Source organism: Stegostoma tigrinum, chromosome 10 (assembly GCF_030684315.1).
Source record: "Stegostoma tigrinum isolate sSteTig4 chromosome 10, sSteTig4.hap1, whole genome shotgun sequence".
NCBI lineage: Eukaryota > Metazoa > Chordata > Chondrichthyes > Orectolobiformes > Stegostomatidae > Stegostoma > Stegostoma tigrinum.
In genome coordinates, this window is record NC_081363.1 from 57,922,475 (window position 1) to 57,944,449 (window position 21,975).

Genomic DNA, 21,975 nt, shown 5'->3' on the forward strand with positions numbered 1-21,975 from the left:
TAACCACTGTGCCACCTTGAAATTACCGACTCCACCGGGACTCGAACCCGGAAGCTTTGAATTTCTTCAACCGCCAGAAGTCCATTGTGCCACAGAGCCACCCTAAGCTTTCGGTTAGAGGATCACACAGCACAGAAGGTGGTCAACCCTTTGCGTCTGTGCTGACTTTTTGAACAAGCTACATACACAATTAGTTCCAGCCCTTTCTCATCCCTCACAGCTCTTGTTCTTGGAATGTGACAGTTCTCGTGGTTTAGCAGTTTACTTTTAAAGGTTCTTACCCCTCTGGTGATTAGGTATGTCTTTTGCTAAATGTCACTTTTCATATGGAATTAATGTCTCAGCAAAACGTCAATATTTGTTTATTAACACAATCAGAAAAAAACATTATTTTAATGCAGGTGCAGTTGGAATGTTTGAAAGACATTAGGATAAATTCAAGACTAGAAAAGGTTTGGAGGTACATTGGCCAAATGTACGCAGGTGGGGCGTTAATTTAGGGACGTGGACGGCATGGAGTTGGACCGAAGGGTCTGTTTCAATGCTGTATTACTCTAAGTACATGCTGAGACAACCAAATACGTTAGACAGCAAAGTGATTCAAGTGTATCGGATGTAATTTTGCAGAAAATTCATTTCAGTTTTTAAATGCATTGAGAAAGGCCTGTCTAAGTCCAGATTGCATATGGTCCATGAAACGAGCTATGCCTCTGAAAGTTAATCTTAGAATCCCTACAGTGTAGAGGCAGGGCATTCAACCCTTCGAGTCCACACTAACTTCTGAAGAGATTCCCACCCACACCATTCCCTAACGCGCCCAAGCCTATCCCTGCGTTTCTCGAGTCTAATCTACCCAATCCGCACACCCCTGGGCACGGTGGGCAATTTAGCATGGTCAATCCAACGAAATCATTTTTGGATTGTAGGAGAAAACCACAGTACTTGGAGAAAACCCATGCAGACACGGGGAGAATGTGCAAACTCCGCACAGACAGTCGCCTAGGGCTCGAATCAAAGCCAGGTCCCTGGCGCTGTGACGCAGCAGTGCTAACCATTGGGCCCACATCCTGGATAATAGATTAAAAAAAATTGTAAGAGACAAAAACACTTCCACAGAGGAGCTGGATTTATGAAAAAGAATTATGAAATTGTAAAATGTATGCAATTTGAAGTATGAAAAGTCAGTAGTACAGTATGCATAATGGAAGACTACATATATTACTTAAAACATACGCACACATGCAGGCATACACCCACACACGCCAGTTAATTTCTATTCACTCACCTTTATTAAACCTTGATGAAAAAAACCACTTTTTTCAGTGACTTATTCCTATCTCTTCTAACTAATCAAATGGCCCAAGCTTGTCTGTTTTTGCTTATACCTGTCCAGTCTTAGCAAGGAAACAATCTGCAAAACATTAATTACTTCTGAAGTCCTCCAGGGATATGCTTTTAGTCAACTCCAGTATCTTATCTACATACTGTCCCCAGGTAACACGATCGTGACGTATGAGCTCAATTTACACATGTAGGATGAGGTCACCCAGTTTTGCTACTTCCCGTGATAACTCCAGCACATTAGCGTTATCGATCGCCTTCCTTGACAGTCAGTCTCAGTTGAACCTGAGCAGAGTTTCTAGCTCATATCTATCAAAGATAATGTGCATAATATCTCTCGTGGTCACCCCCTGCTTCAACTTGGTTGCTTCTGCACTTAAGTTACACTAAAGTTACCTAAAGCCTCATTTGTTTCAATGTTTCCTGCTGGCAGCCTATTCTCCGTCCTTCAGAGTTTAAATTCACCCAAACATCTCTCCCTGTATCCCAAATTGTACTAAGCCACATTCACAGACAGACTTCGGTTGGCTCTTGGTTCACTAACAGCCGATTTTTACTTTCTCATCGTCATGTTTACAACTTTGCCTCTCCCTATTCAAACTACATGGATAATTTCCAGGCCCCTATAAGAAAGTTCCTCTCACACTGCCCTCTGCGGCACTTCCCACTCCCTTGGCTCCACATGCCCCACTCCCTTCCACAAATGCCAGTTATGCTTTTAGTTTCTTTTTCATTATTCAATCATGGGACGTCGGCATCACCGGCTGGACCAGCATTTATTAACCATGTCTAATTGCCGAGAGGGCAGCTAAGAGATAACCCCATTGCTGTGGGTATGGAGTCAAATGTAGGCTAAACTAGACAGATTTCCTTCCCTTAACGACATTAGTAAACCAGGTAGGTTAGTCCTGACATTATTAACGAGAAAGTTATGTCAACCTCTTCCACTCTCCACTGATCTCTTCTTTAAAAATGTTTCTTTACCCTGTTTGCCAGGCTTTTAGTCATCTATCGTCAAGTCTCCATCATGGTTTGTCATGTTGTGAATGTTCATCAGGTTGCAATCCTGCTAATTACTTGGAACATGTACATTAGCATTAACGGCGCTTTCTAAATGCAAGGCCTTCGGTTATTGCAAACCGAAGCTTTTGACCAGTAAACATTACATTAAAATGACCTGCCTTTTTCTCCACCTGCCTGTGTGACTGATCCACTATGTAGCAGGAACATCAAACCAAACTTAAAAGATAACTACGATTTAACCTCGTATTAAGACTTATTACATCCCTGAGCAATAAAGGGTAAAAGCACAAATAACCGAAAGTAGGAGAAGTTTAGATACATTCAACGAATTTGCTGCTGATTTTACAGAAACTTCAGAGAGACACGAATGCGGTGAGTTTGCGTGCAACAGTGAAGGAGTGAATTCCTGGGGAGGCTGACATTGTTGCGATAGACACAGAGGCCGCTGGGTAACTGCGAGGCAGGCAATCTCCAGCGCAGGAACTCAAGCCCGAGGAGTGGCGACCAGCCTCGCGCAAAAGGTTCCCGGTTACCAAGCAACGGCGTCCCAACAATCCTCAACCGACGGTCGGGCCTGGAGCGGCAAAGCCCGGATCGGGATCGGTGGGAAAGAAACAAAGCTCAAGGACATGACAAACAGCAATTCAGTTCACTCCATTGAGGCTGGCCAGCTGTCGGCGTGCAACAACCCGCTCGCACAACTTGTGTGGAAAGAAGGATAACCTGAGCCTCCCCCAGTCTCCCTTCTGAAGGTGAGCTCAATCCAGTCTTTGAACCAAGCTCAGACCAATGCAGAAGAATGCAAGTTGGAGACAGTCAGAATAACCACTGCGTTTTTTTTCTGTAGTTGACTGCAAGGTACCATTTTCATAACCACAGAAGGTTTGATTAATAGTGGGGAGTAGTATGTGAGCTTTCCGTTAAAATCAAGGTCAGTCGTTTTTGATGTCAAGAGATTGTATTGGATAAAATAAAAATACAGTTTCAACAATAGGATTTGCCAACCCATGTTGCAATTAAAGAATGAAATAGATACCGTAAAGAAGTTGTATTTCTCTCTCTTCCACCCCCACCCCCCCAACCCCGGGTTTTTGGTATGAAGATGAGTCAGGCTGGCCTGTGGCAACACTTGTTCACCACGATGAACAATGCTTGGCACGGACAATAAATGTTGGGCAGGCCTCTTGACCACAGAAACCATCACAACCAAACTGAATCCAGTCCTCATTTGACGTCGGTAGAGAAACACATTTCCCTGAGGTTGTTTGAGCGAGGCCAGGGGTAAGATACTTGCCTCATTTTTATTTTTTCCAGGGACAATGAAACGAATGACAGTAATTTTACTGCATTTTAAAAAGGAATTTTATTGCCCATTTGAAGTGGCTTGGAGCATCTTCGGTTCTTTTGACTGGAATTAATCAGTTCGGCCATCAGCTCCACATTACCGGCAGAGTATTAAAAAGTATTAAAGGACGCTTAACTGTTCAGTTTCAGAGGTTAAAATTACTATCAGCAGATGTGTTTGGTTCTGTCACTGTCACAATACCCTCTACTATCTACTACTATTTGCCAATGGAGATACTTAGATACCTCAGTAAATACAAAACCTATGAATCATGAGTGATCAAATATAACCGATATAAATGGAATTTTATAATTTTATTTTAGAACAGCTAATTCAGAAAAATTTAAAATTGAGATAGCTCTGAAATTTTGTGCTGAACATCTTGACATAATCCCAGAATCACAGAATTGTTACAGCTCAGAAATAGGTCATTGGCCCATAATGCCGGTTACAACCTATGTCTGCAACTGCATGAATGACCTGTCCTCAATTTGGTTCTCTTCATGCCTTTGATGAGTTGATACATGAGTCCTGATATTTTAATATAATGGGAGGTAGGACAGTTATCTTACCTTTGCTGCTAGAAATTCCTTCAGAATCATTACTTACTAGTGCAGCAGCAGCTAAAGTAATTCACTTGAAACCCCACATCAGTATGGTCTGGCATGGTGAGGATGGGTGCAGGTTTAGAGTGGTGATACGTTCTCCTGCAGATGTTCCTGTGATTGCCATATGCTTCATGGTATACTAAAATTGAGGAAATAGCCATACAAAGCAGAAGTCTGTGGCTAACAACACTTTCAATTGGGTTGTCATCTACACCTTATTCCTTGGAATAGTTGAAGGTTGTGGTATTCCAAAAAGTTCCTTTAAATGTAGGTTTCAGGAGGCTGAGATCCTCAGGGTTATCAGCTCGGCAGAGATATAAGCTGGTTGGTCCTACAACAATTCCTTCCTCCAGTACCAGCCTGTCCATTACCATCAGCAGCAACATCTCATGTTCTGTGTCTCACTCTGGTTTTCCGATGATCTCACTGCTTAAATCTCACAAACTGAATATATTTAACTATACTTGGAATAAATGAGGATACATGCTTAGTAAATTACTGGGTTTTGTATTCCTAAAGTAATAGGGATTACAATAGTGTTGCCTTTTAAAAAGAGAACCTTCATGCTATGACTATAACAAAAGAACATTACATTGAAAGGAGCACAGAAGGTGAAGTTTTTTATTGTATTATAAAAGAGGCATTCCAAATTACCAGAGAAAAGTTCTTACTTCGAAGCATTCATTTTTTTTGTCATCTTCATTATATTCATAACATAGTTTTATTTTACTTTCCACTTTTAGTTCTCCAAAAAATGTTTTTTGTGCCGTTTTGTGCAATTGCATTGTATTCATTTGGGCAGAACTACAAAGGAACATGTGACTCCAGGATGACGTTTTGCCAATCTAGTGTCAGGATTAAGGATGTCACCAACAAATGCAGGAGATTCATTTGGAGGAGGAAGAACTGCCAGAAGTTATGGTCCACATTAGTAGCAATTACATAGTTAGTAAGAAGGATGAGAGCTTGAAACAGAGTTTAGGGAGCTAGAGAAGAACTTGAAAAATAAAAACCTTTAAGGCATTAATCTCCTAAACACTCATGCTAGTGAATACAGAAATTATAAATTTGAACAAATAAACACATGGCTGCAGAAATGGCCTAGAAAGGAAGGCTTTAGATTTCTGAAGTGAAATCAGTTCAATAAAGGTAAGACTTGAAAATGGCAGAATTGGGATAAATATCCTAACAGACTGACTTGCTAGTGCTGTTAGTAGGATTTAAACTTACATGTAGGGGAATGGGAATCGGAAATGAAATTCAGCTTGGAGAAAAACAAAGTTGGCAATGAAAAGTAGAAAGGTAATGAAATTGCAAGACAGCAGAGACAAATGCCAACGTGAAATTGAAACAAAGACAAAGACTGAACTCGGGACCCTGTATCTGAATGCACACAGCATTCACAACATGGTAAATGAATTGATGTCACACATTGAAATAAACAGGTATGATCTCAATGTCATTATGGGAAATGGCTGCAGGGAGTTCAAAATTGGGAACTGAGTGTTCTGGAATATTAGACAAATAGGAATGACAGACAAAACAAGAGGTGAGGTAGAACTGATAGTAAAGGATGAGATCAGTACATTAACGAGAGTGAGTTTTAAATTAGAAGAACAAGATGTCAAAACTGTTTATGTGGAGCTAAGAAATAGCAATGGGCAACCAAACAGTAGTGGCAATGTAGGACATGATGTATATCAGCATATTAATGGTACATATAACAAGATTAATCCAGTAATCATAACTTCAAACTACATGTAGATTGGGTAAACCTACCGAGCATCAATGATGTGGAGGATGAATGCCTAGCATATCTATGGCTTTTTTTGGAGCAATATATTGAGGAATGAATAAGGGAACAGAAGATCATATTTTCATACAATGAAAAGGGTTAATTAATAACCATGTTTAAAAGGACCGTTAAGCCATCACACCGGCTATGGAGATTTCGCATTCAATTTAAAAATTATGTTGTTCAACCTGAAACTATGGCCTTGAGTCTAAGTGAAGGAAACTATGACGGTATTTGGGGCAAGTTGGCTGTGCTGGAATGGGAAACTACATTAGAATCTGTTAAAAGGTAGAGGTGGGTAATAGCTAGAATTTAATGAAATAGTGCATTATGTACAACAAACAAACATTCTTTTAAAGCACGAAAACACATTCTCTGACCATGGCTAACAAAGAAATTTTAGTATTAGGTCAAAGGAGGTGATTAATGAACTTTCCAAACAAACTGAGAATGCCTAAGGTATGCGACACTTTAGAATGAAAGAAAGGAGGACCAAAGACTGATGAATAAAGGTAACATGAATGCAAGCTAGTAAGAAACATGAATATGGGCTGCAAAAGCTTCTATAAGTATTCAAAAAGAGAAAGATTAGCAAAACCAAATGTCTTTTAATTCAGGCAGAGACAGGAGAATGTATAGTAAGAAATATGGAAATTGTAGAGAAGCTAAGTAATTGCTTTGTATTTGAATTCCTGATGGAAAATACAAGAAATTGCAATGTTATAATGGAAATGGAAGGGAGCAATTAGAACGAGGCATTGAAAGCAATTAATATTAGTAGAAAAATTAGTATTGGAGAAATTAATGAGATTGAAAACTGAGAAATCTGTGGGATGCAGAGATCTGCATTGCAGAGTTTTGAAATTGGTAGCTGTTGAGACAATGATGATCATGTTTCAAAATTCCAAAGATATGGAACAGTGCCTGTAGATTAGAAGATTGCTAACATAACCCCATTATTTAAGAATGGAGGGGAGGAGAAAACAGGGCCCAGCTGTTCACAATCTGTACTAATGATTTGGATGTAGGAATCAATTATAATATTTCCAAGTTTACAGATGAGACAGAACCAGATGGGAATATATGTTGCGAGGATGATGCAAAAAGGCTGATAGAGCCACCATGATGATCCCCAGTAATGGAGGGATCATCTTATGAGCAATAGTTAAGCAGGTTGGGATTTGGAAGAATGAGAGATGATCTAATTGAAACATTTAAGATTCTTAAGGGCTTGACAGGGTAAATACGGAAAGGATGTTTTCCCTCATTGGGGACACCAGGACCAAACGACAGACCTGTTAGTCTGACATCAGTAGTAGGCAAAATATTGGAATCTATTTATAAAGAATGTGATAACCGGGCACTCAGAAAATAATGATGTGATTGAGCAGAGATAAGATGGATTTATTAAGAGGAAGTTGTGTTCAACAGAATTGTTAGAGGATGTACTAACAGAGTGGATAAGGGGAAACAAGTAGATGTGTTTCATTTGGATTTTCACAAGACTTTCAATAAGTTATCATACAGGAGTTAATCAAGGAAAATTACAACACGTGAGGTAGAGCATAAGGATTGAGAATTGGTTAACATAAGTCAAGCAGGGAATAGGAATAAATAGACTGTTATCAGGTTGGCAGAATGTGTCTAGTGGGTTATCACAAAGATCGCTGCTTGAGCCCAGCTGTTCACAAACTGTACTAATAATTTGGATGTGGGGATCAGTTATAATATTTCCAAGTTTGCAGATGAGACAGAACCAGATGGGAAAATGTGTTTTGAGGATGATGCAAAAAGGCTGATAGAGCCACCAACATGATTCCCAGTAATGGGGGGATCATCGTATGAGCAATAGTTAAGCAGGTTGGGATTTAGAAGAATGAAAGATGATCTAATTGAAACATCTAAAATACTTAACAGCCTGACAGCGTAATTGCTGAAAGGATGTTTTCCCTCAAGGAGCCCACCAGGACCAAACAACATAGTCTCAGAATAAAGCAGTGTCAATTTAGGACTGAGATGAGGAAGAATTTCTTCTCTCAGAGGTTTCTGAGTTTTTGGAACTCCTTGTGTCAGAGAGCTGTGGGGACAGAATCCTTGTGTGTGTTAAGGCTGAGATGGTTAGATTCTTGATCCGTAGGAGAGTCAAGGTTTATGGGGAATGGACAGGAAAGTGGACATGAGGAATATCAGATCAAACACCATCCTATTGGATGTGACAGCAGGCTTGAGGGGCTGAATGGTCTACTCCTGAACCTATTTCTTGTGGACTTATGGCTTTAAGGCAGCTTGGACAGAGTGAATGGACTAGAACATGGCAGAGGGAATATAATGCTAATGAATGTGAAATTATCCAAATTGATGGGAGGAAGGAAAGTGAGGAGTATTTCTTAAATTGTGTAAAATTGGGAAGTTTCTAAAAGTGTTCATAAGCCTCTGAAGGGTCACATGCAGATGCATCAAACAATTGGGAAGGCAGATAGTGTACTGCAAAAGGATTTGAGTACAGGATTAACTATGTCTAGTCTCAATCGTATAAAACATCGATGAGACCGAACTTGGATGGTGCTCCCTCTTGATTATTTTTCCTCTGAGGTCTGTCTATGGCAGAGGTTTCCAAAACTAGAATTCAGTTCTCAGAATGACATTGCTCGGCATATGCTAAGCCTTCGAGCGGCCGCTAGACCATGGCCCCACCCGGCTTAGAGGGAATGTAGAAGCTGGAATACTGTGTGCAAATTTGATCATCGTATCTAAGTAAAGATATGTTTACTAAAGAGCGTGTGCAGCCAAGGTTCATCAGATTATTTCCTGGGTTGGTGGGGCTGTTCTATGAGGAAATATTTGAGGACACTGAGCCTGTATTATCTCACTGTTAGAAGGATAAGAGGTGATCTCATTGATACTGAAAGGATGTTCCCCATGGCTGGCTGTCTAAAAGCAGGGAACATAGTCGTGCGATAAAGGGCAAGCTTTTTAGGACTGAGATGAGGAGGATTTCATCACTCAAAGGAGAGTAAATCTTTAGAATTCTCTGGAAGCTTAGTCATTATGTTGAAAATGTTGTTGGCTGTTCCGAGTGAGTGAGTTAGCAGCACAGAAGCTATGGACTGTTAATTACGTGGGGACTGAGGAGGAGGTGAGAGTGAGTGAGGGACAATGTTGCAGGCAACAGTGATAGTGGTAGAGCATGAGCCTTGATAAGATGTAAGTGCAGTAGCAGAGACCAAGAGGCTATGAGGTAGCAAACAGAAGATGAGTGGTAGAATGGCATAGGTCATTGACCTTCATTTGGCACTGCTGGCATTTCACCAGACCATGGAGATTGCACTGAACAGATTGGTAGGGCCTGGTCTCTTCCTCTATCAGTGCTGGGGAAGAAGACATCCCCCCGCCGCACCACCCTAACTGACAGAACCTTTTTGTCCCTCTCTGTAAAAATGGATGCCAATGCTTCCTTGTCTACAGTGTCTGAGGCAAATATCCCCAATCATACAGGGCAGCTGCAGACTACCAGTGTTTGACTGGGAGCACAGAGGCCATTTAACTGTAGTGCAAGCACTAGAAATCCCAGGATATCCTGGCAATTGTGAGTACTTCCACTTGCTATGAATGGGTGAATTCAGCAAGCATTGGATGAGAGAGGCGTGGTGCTTACTTAGTGAGGCAGGTTTGGGATCATCGTGTGAGAAAATTTATTCAGCCTTTAGAGAGAAACTCTACATGAAACTTTATGAAAATCACAAAGCAAGTCTGACAAGGCTCAAGCTAAATTTTCAGTGATCTACTTGTTTCATCTGTATTGCTATGACTGACATTACTCGTATCTTCGGAGAAGCATGAAAAAGCCTTGTGGAATACAAGTTCTGGCTGTGGTGTCATCCATGCCATCTCACAGTGCTATTTATACGGTTGGTATTGTCTGCAGATTAGCTTCCAGCAGATGGCACTTTGTAAATTCCTCCATGATGAAGCAAAACCTGACTGACTAATTGATCTCGAACTATCTCAGAAGGCATCAAGGTCTGTTTTTATATCTTGAAGTACCAACGTTTTAATTGACAAAGGCCTGAAGTCAATGAGAGGCTGAACAGTTTTTAATGTGTGACACAAATTGAACTGATGAAGTGATAAAAGCTACTGTTGCTTGTGAAATCAGGTTTTTCCAGTGGCAGTTTAATGTTTTGAAATCTTGTGCATACAACAAAAATGCTGATTTGTTGATGAAGCAAGTTACGTATGGACTGAACTGAAGACAAGCCTTAGGCAATCCTGCTTGATATGGAGCAGTCCAAATTCCCTCAAAATATATTAAGAAGATAGTCTAAACCCTAACTTTTTCTTATTTTAAAGATAAGTGTAACGTGTTGCATTTCAGATGCAATTTGACTGGTCAAACTACTTGAAGTTAATCAAAACACACTTTATACTACAGTTAAAATATAGACAAAAGAAAAAGAAAAGAATTGGCTTAGCTGTAACTCTACTGAAATGCTTAACAAATAATATATTAACTACTACTAATTAACTGTTCCAATATAGTATCATTCCATAAATACCCGTTCTCGAAGGCAAATTCAATCTATTCAGAAATAGATTGTCTCACATGCAATTCTAGCAACAGGAAGAGAACCCTATCTTTAAGCCGTAACAGAGGGAGGAATAGGATCTTCCACAGCCAGCCTCAAGACTCCAGGAACTGCTACTGATGGCTAAAAATAAAATAAAAACCTGGTTCTGTAGGAGCTCGATCCCACCCATTCAGGTTGTTCGTATTGTTCCAACTTTAAAAAAAAACACCAAGGCCTCACAAGCTTTGGCTTTACTTTATTGGCTTTGGAGCAGACTGCTTGTCACTTCTGTCTCAATCTTCCTTCGTAAAGAAAAAGGACAAAATACACCTCTTAAATTCATGGTAATTTCACACCCCCCCCCTTAAAAAGAAATGGACCATCAATATACAAGGGTGGCTTTAGTTTTAAAAAACTTTAGTCTTAAACTATTAGCATACTACAATACATATACATTACATTGACTCTAAGCATGCAAACGTCCTCTACCACGATCCATTTCAGTCTGTTTCCTTCCTGCCACCAAATGCCTCTGTTTTCATTAAAGTTGTGACAATATGTCGGCAACTGTGTTCTCTTGTCCTGCAATGTGAATAATTTTTGAGTTGAATGGCTGCAAAATCATGCTCCATCTAAACAGTCTTGAATTTTTATCCTTAAATTTTTCCAAAAACATTAAAGGGTTATGATCAGTATATACTATTGTCTCAGAAACATCACTGGCAGCACAAATGTTGAAATGTTGCAGCGCTGACACGATGTTCTTGAGGTTTTCTTCTCAATTGTGGAATGATTCTATTGATGATTATTCAATTTTCTGGGGAAATACCCAATCAGTCTTTCTATCTTCTCATCATCTTCTTGCAAAAGCACAGCACAAACATGCACAACACTTACATCGATAACTACTTTGAATGGCTTTGCGTAATTAGTTGTGCTTAACACTGAGGCAGTGGTTAACACAGCTTTCCGACCTTCCTTGGTCTACTGAAATTTTCTGCACTTCTTCAACAAGTCATATAGTGGAGCAACCACACCACTAAAATTTGGCACAATCTTTTGATAAAAACCACTCAATCCCAGGAATTGTAGTACTTCCATTTTCATGGATGGTGTGGGAAAATCCTCAATTTGTTTTCACCCCCTAAGGAGCCATCTGTCCATGTCCAATAACATGGGCCAGGTACATGGTTTGGACTTTAGCCAGCTCACTCTTAGTCAGGTTTTTCACCAAGCCTACCTCCCAAAGTCAATCGAAGAATTCTGATAGATGCTGTAAATGTTCCATCCATGTGTGACTAAAAATCACTGGACCATCAATGTATATCATGCAATTGTATAATCCCAAAATGACTTTATTGATTCGTCTTTGAAATGTGGCTGTTGCATTTTACACACCAAATATCGTGACTTTAAACTGGTACAGTCCATTCATAGAACATAGAATCCTACAGTGTGGCAGTAGGCCATCCCACCTATTGAGTCCACATCAACCCTGTGAAGAGCATTCCACTCAGACACACCCCGCTACCCTCTACTTGTAACTCTGCATTTCCCATAGCTAATCTACCTAGCCTACACATCCCAGGACACAATGGGAGATTTAGCATGGCCAATCCACCTAACCTGCACATCTTTGGACAGCAGGAGGAATCCAAAGCACCTGGAGGATACCCATGCAGAGACGGGGAGAATATGCAAACTCCACACAGATATTCACTCCAGGATTGAGTTGAACCTGATCCCTGGCACTGTGAGGCAGCAGTGCTAAGCACTGAGCTACCATGCTGCTTCATTTGGGGTTATGGAAGCTGAAATTTCCTTGGCTCTTTTAGATAAAGATACCTGCCAGTATCTCTGAGTAAGCTCAATTTAGAAATATAAAGTGCTTGTCCCACCTTCTCAGTACAGTCTTCTAAATGTGGAATAGGATATAAATCAGATTTTGTAACTGCATTGACTTTGTGATAGTCCACAAACAATCGTTGAGTACCAGAGATAATGTGAACTGCAGATGCTGGAGAACCCAAGATAACACAGTGTGAAGCTGGATGAACACAGCAGGCCAAGCAGCATCTCAGGAGCACAAAAGCTGACATTTCAGGCCTAGACCCTTCATCTGAGAGGGGGATGGGGAGAGGGTTCTGAAATAAATAGGGAGAGAGGGGGAGGAGGACTGAAGATGGATAGAGGAGAAGATAGGTGGGGAGGAGAGTATGGGTGGTGAGGTGGGGAGGGGATAGGTCAGTCCAGGGAGGACGGATAGGCTAAGGAGGCGGGATGAGTTTGGTAGGTGGGAAATGGAGGTGTGGCTAGAGGTGGGAGGAGGGGATAGGTGAGAGGAAGAACAGGTTAGGGAGGCGGGGATGAGCTGGGCTGGCTTTGGGATGCAGTGGGGGAGGGGGAGATTTTGAAGCTTGTGAAGTCCACATTGATACCATTGGGCTGCAGAGTTCCCAAGCGGAATATGAGTTGCTGTTTCTGCAACCTTTGGGTGGTATCATTGTGGCACCGCAGGAGGCCCATGACGGACGTGTCGTCTGAGGAATGGGAAGGAGAGTTAAAATGGTTCACGACTGGGAGGTGCAGTTGTTTATTGCGAACCGAGCGGAGGTGTTCTGCAAAGTGGTCCCCAAGCCTCCGCTTGGTTTCTCTAATGTAGTGGAAGCCACACCAGGTACAGTGGATACAGTATATTACATTGGCAGATGTACAGGTGAACATCTGCTTAATATGGAAAGTCATCTTGGGGCCTGGGATAGGGGTGTGGGAGGAGGTGTGGGGGCAAGTGTAGCACTTCCTGTGATTGCAGGGGAAGGTGCCGGGTGTGGTGGGGTTGGAGGGGAGTGTGGAGCGGACAAGGGAGTCACGGAGAGAGTGGCCTCTCCGGACGTCAGACAAGAGTGGGGATGGAAAAATGTCTTGGATGGTGGGGTCGGATTGCAGATGGTCGAAGTGTCGGAGGATGATGCGTTGTATCCAGAGGTTGGTCAGGCGCTGTGTGAGGATGAGGGGGATTCTGTTTTAGCAGTTATTGCGGGGGTGAGGTGTGAGGGATGTGTTGCGGGAAATGCGGGAGACACAGTCAAGGGCGTTCTTGACCACTGCGGGGTGGGGGGGGGGGGAAATGTGGGGGGGTAGAGTTTCGGTCCTTGAAGAACGTGGACATTTGGGATGTGCGGGAGTGGAATGCCTCATTCTGGGAGCAGATGCGGTGGAGGCGAAGGAATTGGGAATAGGGGATGGAATTTTTGCAGGGGGGTGGGCGGGAGGGTGTGTATTCTAGGTAGCTGTGGAAGTTGGTGGGCTTGAAGTGGACATCAGTTTCTTGCTGGTTGCCTGAGATGACATCAGTTTCTAGCTGGTTGCCTGAGATTGAGAACACCTCCACTCGGTTCGCAATAAACAACTGCACCTCCCAGTCACAAACCATTTTAACTCCCTCTCCTATTCCTCAGACGACATGTCCATCATGGGCCTCCTGCAGTGCCACAACGATGCCACCCGAAGGTTGCAGGAACAGCAACTCATAATCCGCTTGGGAACCCTGCAGCCCAATGGTATCAATGTGGACTTCACAAGCTTCAAAATCTCTCCCTCCTCCACTGCTTCCCAAAACCAGCCCAGCTTGTCCCCTCCCCCCACTGCACCACGCAACCAGCCCAGCTTGTCCCCGCCTCCCTAACCTGTTCTTCCTCTCACCTATCCCCTCCTCCCACCTCTAGCCACACCTCCATTTCCCACCTACCAACCTCATCCCACCTCCTTGATCGGTCCGTCTTCCCTGAACTGACCTATTCCCACCCCACCTCACCACCCATACTCTCCTCTCCACCTATCCTCTCCTCTATCCATCTTCGGTCCGCCTCCTCCTCTCTCCCTATTTATTTCAGAACCCTCTCCCCATCCCCCTCTCTGATGAAGGGTCTAGGCCCGAAACATCAGCTTTTGTGCTCCTGAGATGCTACTTGGCCTAGATAATAAAATGTGAGGCTGGATGAACACAGCAGGCCAAGCAGCATCTCAGGAGCACAAAAGCTGACTTTTCGGGCCTAGACCCTTCATCAGAGAGGGGGATGGGGAGAGGGAACTGGAATAAATAGGGAGAGAGGGGGAGGCGGACCGAAGATGGAGAGTAAAGAAGATAGGTGGAGAGAGTATCAATGGGAGAGAGATTCCCTGAGGTTGTTCCGGAGGGAGGAGGTTAACTTCTTCAGGTTAGGCATCCCTGGAAGAGGCTTCGCAGTGAGGTTAAAATAGTATCAGAGATAATGGGAACTGCAGATGCTGGAGAATTCCAAGATAATAAAATGTGAGGCTGGATGAACACAGCAGGCCAAGCAGCATCTCAGGAGCACAAAAGCTGACGTTTCGGGCCTAGACCCTTCATCAGAGAGGGGGATGGGGAGAGGGAACTGGAATAAATAGGGAGAGAGGGGGAGGCGGACCGAAGATGGAGAGTAAAGAAGATAGGTGGAGAGAGTATCAATGGGAGAGAGATTCCCTGAGGTTGGTCCGGAGGGTAACTTCTTCAGGTTAGGCATCCCTGGAAGAGGCTTCGCAGTGAGGTTAGGCCTGCTGTGTTCATCCAGCTTCACACTTTGTTTTCGTTTAGTACCATCTGGTTTTGGTACTGCTACTGTGGATGAGCTTCATTCATGGCAACTCACTTCAATTATATTGTCTTTGAGCATGTGTCCAATCTGTTTTGGAACCTGTGCCAACTTTAGAGGGTTAGGTTTATAGCATGCTCCTTATTTGGACCAGCATTTCCAATATGTACATCATGCATAATTAGATTAGTACTTCCCAGCTTAATCCCACAAATCTCCCCATGTGATTGCAATAAGTCTTTTATGTCATATCCGTTTTCCTCTGGAAGATAACTCAATAAGTTATCCCAATTTTTGAGAATTTCTTCATTGCCTAATTTAGTTTGAGAAATGTCCAATTCGGAATCCCCTGAACTTGGTTCTTCCCTGTGTGTTGTAACCACTAACACATTCTCCTGTTGCTTTTCTTCCCTGTCAAAAATCTTTTGAAAATATTCTTTCACTCTGGCCTTTTTTTTATCAAACAATTCACCTCATTCAATTTCCTTTTGATTTGATAAGGCTCACTAAACCTCACCTTAAATGTTCATCTACCACTGGAAATAATGCCAACAAAATTACAAATGTTTGATCTCTTGCCTGCTTCCCATTTCATCACATTCTGTGCTACTTCCAAATGCTGTCTACCCGACTCACCCACTCTGTTAATCTTTTCCTGAAATTTGACATGTAGTCCAAATATATAGCCTCTGAACCAGGACTCACCAATTTCTCCTTCATCCATTTCAATGGTCTTCTCACCTCATGCCTAAAAACTAATTCAAATGGACTGAATTTATTTGATTCATTAGGTGGATTCCGAATTGCAGAAAGTACAAATGGAAGTCCTCTACCCCAATCCTCTGGAAAGCCTTGACAATTGGCCCCCAATAATCTATTTGATGCCTCAGTTCTAATACTCCCTGCGATTCTGAATGGTGGGCAGTGGATTTGAATTGTATTATTCCTAAGCTATCCTTGAATGAATTTGGTGTAAATTTTGACTCTTGATCTGATGGTATTTCTTATGAGCAGTCCATATCTAGTAAAAGAAATTGAGTAACTCTTCTACAATCCTTTTAGCCGTGATACTTTGTAACGGAACGGCCTCTGGAAATTTGGTAGACATGTCCATTCTGGTCAACGAATATTAATTCCCACTTTTTGTGGAGCCCTATGCAATCAATTAAAACTCATATAACATTCTTCAAATGCGGTAATAGGTTTTAAGGGTGCTGGTTTTGTCGCTGCTGGAGGTTTTCCAATTACCTGGCATTTATGACATGTCTGGCAAAATTTAACCGTAACTTTATGCAGTCCAGACTAATAAAAATGCTTTTGTATTTGGTTTGAGTTTTCCTTACTTTAAATGACCTCCTACTGGTAATTCATATGCTACCCACAACACCTCCTTTCTATAACCCACCAGCAATGCAACTTTTTGAACCTTTGCCCATTTTTCATCTGCCTGAATATGTGATGAACTCCATTTCCTCATCAAGATGTCATTTTTAAGATAGAAACATTCTGGGATACACCCATTTCATTTTTCAGTGTACGCTTTATGGTACAACTGCAGTAGATTTTCATCTTTCTGTTGTAATTCAGCTAATTTCTGTGAACTAAAAATATCCGTTTTGTCTTCCACCTGTTCCCGTTTTTCCTCAACCTTTTGATCACACATAGTTTCTGATAATTGAGCTTGAACTTCCTTATCTTTACTCTTTGATATCTCCTCCTGCTTCTGCCTATGACTTTGTGGTTTTGTTATCACACAGTCAGTAAAAATCCCAAGGTATGCTTCCTGTCACACCTCAGTTATCTGATTTTCCACTGACTTTTCAATCACAGTTGCCATCACTTCCACCTGTGATCCAGCTATATCATTACCAAAGATAAGCTATGTTTCTGGAACTGAGAATTTCTCTATTACTCCTACCACCAACTAACCACTTTTCAGCAGACACTCCAGCTTCACTTTATATAATGGAACTAACTCTTGCTGTTTTCACCATGAAATCCATATTGCCACCTTTTCTGGAAATGCCCCAGAATTACATGTCTCTTCATCTCTCACCCTCAGATTGACTTGCTCCAGTATCTCTTAAAATCTTAATTGTTTTTGTCTACTCCTCCTGGCATACATGAGGAAACGTTACCCACGCAAGTAAATTTTTAAAGAGATGCGGCACTTTCTTCTCAACTAATCCCTAAGCAGGTTGTAGATTCTTTCTAGCTTCCACTGTGCTTTCCTTTACCACTTGAACAAAACTCAATGGCTTAGCCTATTTTCCCACATTCATCTTTGCTGTGCTTTTTCTAAACCGACAACACTGTGACATCATGTGTTTTACAGTGAATTTATTACACTTCTCTTTCCCCCTCATGGGTTTCCTTTTTACCACATGGTAAACTCTCTTTACCATCTTCGATGAGATCTCCTTTCCTTGCCACCTGAGCATTTCTCTTTTCCCCAGTTTCAATCACTCACAGATTGAAATGGATCAGAGAATCGTAGAATCCCTACAGTGTGGATGCAGGCCATTTGGTCCAGCAAGTCCACACCAACCCTCCAAAGAGTCTTACCCAGAGGCATGCCCCTTCCCTATCCTTGTAACCCTGCATATCCCATGGCTAATCCACCTAATTACATGTCCCTGGACACTATAGGAAATTTAGCACAGCCAATCCACCTAAACTGCATCTTTGGACTATGGGAGGAAACCAGAGCTCCCTCAGGAAACCCATGCCGACATAGGTAGAACATGCAATCTCCACACAGACAGCCTCTGGGTCTGGAATCAAACCCTTCTGCCTGGTGCTGTGAAGCAGCAGTGCTAACCACTGAGTCACCGTGCCACCCACAGAAGCCAAATATTGATTTATAAACCAACTCATAATCACCTACCATTTTCTCTGCTATTCTTACAGTTTTAACTCTCTGCCCTTCTACATGAGTTCACATGATGTCAGGAAGTAAATTTTTGGATTCCTCCAAAATAATTGTGTCCCAAAGAATATCATATGTTTGATCTATTTGCAATGCCCCTATCCACTTGTCAAAATGCATCATATTATATCAATAGTGTGTCTTGAGCTGCCAAGGAAAAAAACACTTCTTCTGAAATAAGTTTTTTTTAAAAAAAACTGTTCTTACAATCCATCAAGATGTTATTTGGACAGAGCTACTCATAGTATTAATAACAGAAACTATCCCACATGTCACACTTTTAAATTTTGTCAAATAAACATAGACATTGAAAGAAAAAGTTCAAAGAAAGCACAACTTAGTGTAAGCTCATAATATGTCATTTAATCAAAACAAACATCCACCTCCTCCTGTCAACACAGATGCCCTGCTGAGCTAATCCATTTGTGAATGTTGGAGTTCAATCAACCATTCACAGAAACCATTTGGGAACTGTATGAACAGAGACAGATGGTCAGACATCTGTTTCTCCAAATGAGCTCATTATGAATGCTTGGCTGAGCTCCAAGATTTGTAATTGTTATTTCAAGGCTCATTGGTTCTGTACATAGTGTATACTGGGTGTCTTGACATGGAGACCCAATGAACAGTACTTGGGGAGAGTGAGGAGAATTTGAAAAGCGAGAGGGAATGATGACTAATTGTGGCCGAAGCTGAAATCAATGGTTTGGGGAGGAAAAGGATCCAGTGAAAGAATATCATCAACCTAGGGCAACATTAAGAAACATTACACAGGGACTGAAAATCAATTAAAAAAAAGAATATAGCTGTCTTTGGCAAGGCGAGCACTCACAGGCGGTGGAGAAGTTAGTGATGAGTCACTGCAGTCCATGTCGTGATGATATTCAATGTTGTTAGGTAGTGAGTTACAGGATTTTAACCTAGCAACAATGAAGGAATGGTGTGATATTTCTAGATTAGGATGTTATTGTGACTTTCAGATGAACTTGGAAATGGTCATGATCCCATACACTTGCTATCATCTCTCCTTAGAAGGGTAGATTAAGGGTTTGAGAGGTGATGTTGAAAAATAGGTTATATACTTTGAAGCTACATCACAACAGAGTGAGCGAGTGAATTTTCACAATAATGGTTGGGGTGCTAATCGAGTGTGGTACTATGTCTTGGGTGGTGTTGAGCTTTTTGGATATTTTTGGAGCTTTTTTGCATTCAGGCAAATGAAAAGTATTCTCTGACCTTCCAGATCCGTGTCTTGTGTTTGATGGCAAGGCTTTGGAGAGCCAGGAAGTGAATTATTCACTTGGGAATAGCTATGTTCTGCCCTGCACTTGTAGCCACAGAATTTCTATGACTGGTCTGTAAGATATAAAATATAGAAGCAGAATTAGGCCTTTTGGCCCTATTATGTTTTGAGTCAAATGGTGACCTTCAGAATGTTGAAGGTAGCAAATTCAATCCCACTTACTCTGATGAACTTCAAGAAGAAAATATTTGATTCCTCTTGTTGGAGATGATAATTGCCTGGCACTTGTGTGTTGCATATTGTATTTGTCACTTATTAATCCAAGCAAGTTGTGCATAAGTTGTGTTGTAGTGATTAATTATCTAAAGAATTAAGATTGAAACTGAATACTGCTATCATTGTTCCATATTCCATTTCTGGATTTATGTGAAAGGGAAAGAAAGTTCTTGATGACACGACTGAAGATGGTTGGGCCTAGGACATTATCAGAGGAACACAGTGTGCTAGAGCTGAGATGGTTGGCTTCAAGAAAACCGCAGTCATTCTTCGTTGTGCTAATAATCACTTTGTCCAGAGGCAAGTTTTCCTCCTGATTCCCAGTAGCTTCAATTTTATTAGAATGCCTTGATTCCACACTTGGTTAAATGCTGCCTAAATGCCAAGGATAGTATTTCTCACCTCACCTCAGGAATTCAGTACTTTTGTTCATGTTTGGACTAAGGCCATGATAGGCTTGGAACTGAGTTTTCCTGGTAAAACTGAATATTGATGAATAATTCATTGATGATTACATGCTATTGTGATAGAACTTTTAATGTTCTCTTTCATTACTTTGCTAATAATTAAAAGTAGGCTGATGGAACTGTAATTGCAGATTAGATTTGTAGCTTTTTTGTTTTCAGGATATACTCATGCCATTTTCCACATTATGGATAAAAGCCAATATTGTACTCGTACTGGAATAGCTTGGCCACAAATGCGGCTTGTTCTGGAACACAAAAGTTTGGCATTCTTGAAAGGTTCAGCATGATTTACACAGGGTAAAGATTGAGAAGATGCTTATTTACAGTGAGTGGCAAAAGAATCAGTGATGACCTGAGGAAAAGCTTTTTTATGCAGCACGTGATTAGGATCTGCAACAAATGGCCTGAAAGTGTGGTGGAGACACAGTCAATTGTGATTTTTAAAAGGGAATTGGATAACAGTTTAAAAAAAATTGCAGGGCTCCTAGAAAAGGCCCAGGGTCTGGAATTCACTTATCTGTCCCTACAGACAAACAACGTGGACCAAATAGACGAAATAGCCTTCTTCTGTGATGAAATCGTCCTGTGATTTAATACATGGACAAAAATAGAAATTGTTGGATAAGCTCAGCAGGTCTGGCAGCATCTGTCGTTAACATTTCAGGTCGAGTGACCCTTCCTCAGAGCATTAATTAATACGGTTGGGATGTTGTTGACAACCCGTCACCTTTGCCATATCAAGTTCATTTCTATGTTTCCTGATTCCAGGATGTCCTGGTTAAACATCAGCACTGGGCCATTGTTACTCTGTCATGCAAGATGGTCAGTATCCAAATCAGCCAGTCAGCTGCAGACTGTCCCTACTACCAAGTTAATCAACTAATTATTGCTGTTGTTTGGTTTAACAGCATTATTCAAGAAACAGAATACTTCAAGATGATGGCTGAGTAAGGATGTCCAATTGGAGCTCCTCTGTTCAGACCATTCTTTTTAATTTTTTTTTCCTCTCTTTTTCAAACTTCTAACTTTAACTTACTGGAGGCGAATAGAGGACAGTGGAGGTTGTGAAGAGTCCCAGAAGCAGTTCTGGAGGTGAGCCCCAGGCTAGGCCAGCATGGGGCTAGCGAGTCCAGACAAGTCCTGGAGGTGGGGCCTTCAGGGACTGGAAGCGAGGCCTTGAGGTTTGAAGTCCAGTGTGTTCTAGAGATTTGGCCCACGCAGTCTGACGGCCTCATGGACTTGAAGAAAAGATTAAAATTTGAGTGCTTTTTGAGAGAAAACTTTTTATTCTTTATTCATAAGCTGAATTTTCATTAATGAATCTCTCAAGTCTGTACCTCTGACTCGATACCTAAGATGGCGCCAAAGCAGTGACATTACAAACTTTGCACTGCACCCAGTCAAGTGCCCATGACAATAAAGGCAAATTCTAATTTTAATTCATTGGCCCATAAGGGCATGCCAGAATCAATAATGTTCCTCCTTCCTTTCTTGCTCTCCTCATTTCCTGCATGGTTCTGCTGGAGGCTGTTGGTGTCTGCGTGGATTAAATCGGGTGGATTTAATGTGTTCTTCCACACATCCATCTCCTTCCTCCCCCAGCCTGGCCACAAGTGGCTGTTTCCCTATTTGGTGCCTGAGGTCCTCTGACTGATGCAGGTTGGCTGTAAATGGCAAATGGTGAGTGTGAGAGAGAATGAGAGTAAGTGAGTATTTGTGACAGAGAGTGAGCAAATGTGAGAAAGGGAGAATGAGTGAATATGTGCA

The 21,975-nt window shown here is 41.7% G+C and overlaps 1 protein-coding gene across 3 annotated transcripts in view; it reads left to right on the top strand.

The window, feature by feature from the left end:
* The first annotated feature begins 2,896 nt into the window (after positions 1 to 2,896).
* Positions 2,897 to 21,975, top strand: part of ttc6 (tetratricopeptide repeat domain 6) — a 219,341-nt gene continuing 200,262 nt past the window's right edge. For all 3 annotated transcript variants that reach the window (XM_048537047.2, XM_059649195.1, XM_059649196.1), the window contains exon 1: positions 2,897 to 3,116. The gene's annotated coding sequence lies outside the window, so the exon portion shown is untranslated. The remainder of the gene's footprint in view (positions 3,117 to 21,975) is intronic.